Here is a 5,345-nt window from a genome sequence, read left to right as displayed (position 1 = left end):
GCGTGTGTGTACACATGTGGCCGTGTCTCTGGGAGTGCGTCAGTGTGTGTGTGTACACATGCGGCCATGTCTCAGGGAGTGCGTCAGCGAGCATGTGTACATATGTGGCCATGTCTCTGGGAGTGCGTCAGCGAGCGTGTGGACACATGTGGCCGCGTCACTGGGAGAGCGTCAGCGTATGTGTGTACACATGTGGCCATGTCTCTGGAACAGCGTCAGCGAGTATGTGTACACAAGTGGCCGTGTCGCTGTGTGTGTCAGCGAGCGTGTGTACACATGTGGCCATGTCTCTGGGAGTATATCAGCGAGCATGTGTGTACATGTGGCCATTTCTCAGGGAGCGCGTAAGCACGCGTGTGTGTACACAGGTGGCCGTGTCTCTGGGAGTGCGTCAGTGTGTATGTGTACACATGTGGCCATGTTTCTGGGAGTGTGTCAGCACGCGTGTGTACACATGTGGCCGTGTCCCTGGGAGTGCATCAGCGCATGTGTGTACACATGTGGCCATGACTCTGGGACAGCGTCAGCAAGTGTGTGTACACAAGTGGTCGTGTCTCTGTGCGTGTCAGCGTGCATGTGTACACATGTGGCCATGTCTCTGGGAGTATGTCAGTGAGCAAGTGTGTACATGTGGCCATTTCTCAGGGAGCGCGTCAGCAAGTGTGTGTACACATGTGGCCATGTCTCTGGGAGTGCGTCAGCGTGCGAGTGTGTACACATGTGGCCATATCTCTGGGATTGTGTCAGCACGCATGTGTACACATGTGGCCATGTCTCTGGGAGTGCGTCAGCGAAAGTGTGTAAACACGTGGCCATGTCTCTGGGAGCGCTTCAGCGAGTGTGTGTACACACGTGGCCGTGTCTCTGGGAGTGTGTCAACGAGTGTGTGTACACATGTGGTCATGTTTCTGGGAGTGTGTCAGCACGCTTGTGTGTACACATGTGGCCATGTCTGGGAGTGGCTGTGTCTCTGGAAGAGCGCCAGCGTGTGCGTGTACACATGTGGCCATGTCCCTGTGAGTGCATCAGCGCATGTGAGTACATATGTGGCCATGTCTCTGGGACAGCGTCAGCGAGTGTGTGTACACAAGTGGCTGTGTCTCTGTGTGTGTCAGCGAGTGTGTGTACACATGTGGCCATGCCTCTGGGAGTATGTCAGCGAGCATGTGTGCACATGTGGCCATTTCTCGGGGAGTGCGTCAGCACGCGTGTGTGTACACATGTGGCCGTGTCTCTGGGAGTGCGTCAGTGTGTAGGTGTACACATGTGGCCATGTTTCTGGGAGTGTGTCAGCACGCGTGTGTACACATGTGGCCATGTCTCTGGGAGTGCATCAGTGCATGTGTGTACATATGTGGCCATGTCTCTGGGAGTGCGTCAGCGAGCGTGTGGACACATGTGGCCGCGTGTCTGGAAGAGCGTCAGTGTGAGCGTGTACACATGTGGCCGTGTCACTGGGAGAGCGTCAGCGAGTATGTGTACACATGTGGCCATGTGTCTGGGAGTGCATCAGTGAGCGTGTGTACACATGTGGCCATGTCTCTGGGAGTATGTCAGCGAGCATGTGTGTACATGTGGCCATTTCTCGGGGAGCGCGTAAGCACGCGTGTGTGTACACAGGTGGCCGTGTCTCTGGGAGTGCGTCAGTGTGTATGTGTACACATGTGGCCATGTTTCTGGGAGTGTGTCAGCACGCGTGTGTATACATGCGGCCATGTCTCCTGGATGCGTCAGCGAGCATGTGTACACATGTGGCCGTGTCCCTGGGAGTGCGTCAGTGAGTGAGTGTACACTAGTGGCCGTGTCTCTGTGCATGTCAGCGTGCATGTGTACACATGTGGCCATGTCTCTGGGAGTGTGTCAGCGAGTGTGTGTATACATGTGGCCATATCTCAGGGAGTGCGTCAGTGTGTGTGTGTACACATGTGGCCATGCCTCTGGGAGTGCGACAGTGCGCGAGTGTGTACACATGTGGCCATGTCTCTGGGAGTGCGTCAGCGAGCGTGTGTACACATGTGGCCGCGTCTCTGGAAGAGCGTCAGTGTGAGCGTGTACACATGTGGCCATGTCTCTGGGAGAGCGTCAGTGTCTGTGTGTACACAAGTGGCCATGTCTCTGTGTGTGTCAGCGAGTGTGTGTACACATGTGGCCATGTCTCTGGGAGTATGTCAGCGAGCATGTGTGTACATGTGGCCATGTCTCGGGGAGCGCGTCAGCAAGTGTGTGTACACACGAGGCCATGTCTCTGGGAGTGCGTCAGTGTGTGTGTGTACACATGTGGCCATGTCTCTGGGAGTGTGTCAGCGAGCGTGTGTACACATGTGGCTGTGTCTCTCGGAGTTCACTAGCGTGCGTGTGTACACGTGGCCATGTCCCTGGGAGTGTGTCAGCGAGCGTGTGTACACATGTGGCTGTGTCTCTCGGAGTTCATCAGCGCGCGTGTGTATACATGTGGCCATGTCTCTGGGAGAGCGTCAGCGAGCGTGTGGACACATGTGGCCGCGTCTCTGGAAGAGCGCCAGCGTATGCATGTACAATGTGGCCATGTCTCTGGGAGCGCATCAGCGAGTGTGTGTGTATACATGCAGCCATGTCTCTAGGCGTGCGTCAATGTGTGTGTGTACACATGTGGCCATATCTCTGGGAGTGCATCAGCGAGCGTGTGTACACAGGTGGCCATATCTCTGGGAGTGTGTCAGCGAGTGTGTGTACACATGTGGCCGTGTCTCTGGGGGTGCATCAGTGAGTGTCTGTGTACATGTGGTCGTGTCTCTGGGAGTGCATCAGTGCGTGTGTGTACACATGTGGCCATGTCACTGGTAGTGTATCAGCAAGCGTGTGTACACATGTGGCCATGTCTCTGGGAGTGTGTCAGCGAGTGTGTGTACACACGTAGCCGTGTCTCTGGGAGTGTGTCAGCAAGCATGTGTATACATGTGGCCATGTCTCTTGGAGAGCGTCAGCGAGCGTGTGGACACATGTGGCCATGTCTCTGGGAGTGTGTCAGCGCGCGTGTGTACACATATGGCCATGCCTCTGGGAGTGCGTCAGCGAGTGTGTGTACACATGTGGCCATGTCTCTGGGAGCGTGTTAGTGTGCGTGTGTACATATGTGGCCATGTCTCTGGGAGCGTGTCAGCGCGCGTGTGGACACATGTGGCCATGTCTCTGGGAGTGTGTCAGCGAGTGTGTGTACACACGTAGCCGTGTCTCTGGGAGTGTGTCAGCAAGCATGTGTATACATGTGGCCATGTCTCTTGGAGAGCGTCAGCGAGCGTGTGGACACATGTGGCCATGTCTCTGGGAGTGTGTCAGCGAGTGTGTGTACACACGTAGCCGTGTCTCTGGGAGTGTGTCAGCAAGCATGTGTATACATGTGGCCATGTCTCTGGGAGTGTGTCAGCGCGCGTGTGTACACATATGGCCATGTCTCTGGGAGTGCGTCAGCGAGTGTGTGTACACATGTGGCCATGTCTCTGGGAGCGTGTTAGTGTGCGTGTGTACATATGTGGCCATGTCTCTGGGAGCGTGTCAGCGCGCGTGTGTACTCATGTGGCCATGTCTCTGGGAGCGTGTCAGCGCGCATGTGTACACATGTGGCCATGTCTCTGGGACAGCGTCAGCGAGTGTGTGTACTCATATGGCCATTTCTCTGGGAGTGCGTCAGCACGCGTGTGTGTACACATGTGTCCATGTCTCTGGGAGTATGTCAGCGAGCATGTGTGTACATGTGGCCATGTCTCTGGGAGTGCATCAGCGAGTGTGTGTACACATGTGGCTGTGTCTCTGGGATTGCGTCAGTGAGCGTCTGTGTACACATGTGGCTGTATCTCTGGGAGTGCATCAGTGAGTGTGTGTCCACATGTGGCCATGTTTCTGGTAGTGTGTCAGCACGCGTGTGTACACATGTGGCCATGTCTCTGGGAGCGTGTCAGTGTGCGTGTGTACATATGTGGCCATGTCTCTGGGAGCGTGTCAGCGCGCGTGTGTACTCATGTGGCCATGTCTCTGGGAGCGTGTCAGCGCACGTGTGTACACATGTGGCCATGTCTCTGGGACAGCGTCAGCGAGTGTGTGTACTCATATGGCCATTTCTCTGGGAGTGCGTCAGCACGCGTGTGTGTACACATGTGTCCATGTCTCTGGGAGTATGTCAGCGAGCATGTGTGTACACATGTGGCTATGTCTCTGGGAGTGTGTCAGCAAGCGTGTGTACACATGTGGCTGTGTCTCTCGGAGTTCATCAGCGCTCGTGTGTACACATGTGGCCATGTCTCTGGGAGTGCATCAGCGAGCGTGTGTACACATGTGGCCATGTCGCTGGGAGTGTATCAGCAAGCGTGTGCACACATGCGGCCATGTCTCTGGGAGTGCGTCAGGGTGTGTGTGTACACATGTGGACGTGTCTCTGGGGGCGCATCAGCGTGTGTGTGTGTGCACGTATGGTCATTTCTCTGGGAGTGCGTCAGCGCACGTGTGAGTACACATGTGGCCATGTCTCTGGGAGTGCATCAGTGCACGTGGGTGTACACATGAGGCCATGTCTCTGGGATTGCGTCAGCACACGTGTGTACACATGTGGCCATGTCTCTGGGAGTGCGTCAGCACACGTGTGTGTACATGTGGCTGTGTCTCTGGTAGTGTGTCAGCGAGCATGTGTACACATGTGGCCATGTCCCTGGGAGTGCATCAGTGCGCGTGTGTATTCATGTGGTCGTGTCTCTGGGAGTGCATCAGTGTGCCTGTGTACACATGTTGCCGTGTCCCGTGGGGTGCATCAGCGCATGTGCGTACACATGTGGCCATGTCTCTGGGAGTGTGTCAGCGAACGTGTGTACACACGTGGCTGTGTCTCTGGGAGTGTGTCAGTGAGCGTGTGGACACATGGGTCTGTGTCTCTGGGAGTTCGTGAGCGCGCGTGTGTACACATGTGGTCGAGTCTCTGGGAGTGCATCAGTGTGCCTGTGTACACATGTGGCCATGTCTCTGGGAGTGTGTCAGCGAACGTGTGCACACACGTGGCTGCGTCTCTGGGAGTGTGTCAGCGAGTGTGTGTACACACGTGGCTGTGTCTCTGGGAGTGTGTCAGCGAGTGTGTGTACACATGTGGCCGCGTCTCTGGAAGAGCGTCAGTGTAAGCGTGTACACATGTGGCCATGTGTCTGGAACAGCGTCAGTGAGTGTGTGTACACAAGTGGCCATGTCTCTGTGTGTGTCAGCGAGCGTGTGTACACATGTGGCCATGTCTCTGGGAGTATGTCAGCGAGCATGTGTGTACATGTGGCCATGTCTCGGGGAGCGCGTCAGCAAGTATGTGTACACATGTGGCCATGTCTCTGGGAGTG

Source organism: Hemiscyllium ocellatum, chromosome 46, assembly GCF_020745735.1.
Source record: "Hemiscyllium ocellatum isolate sHemOce1 chromosome 46, sHemOce1.pat.X.cur, whole genome shotgun sequence".
Classification (NCBI taxonomy): Eukaryota; Metazoa; Chordata; class Chondrichthyes; order Orectolobiformes; family Hemiscylliidae; genus Hemiscyllium; species Hemiscyllium ocellatum.
The sequence above is the reverse complement of the archived record's forward strand: the minus strand, read 5'-3'. Positions refer to the sequence as shown.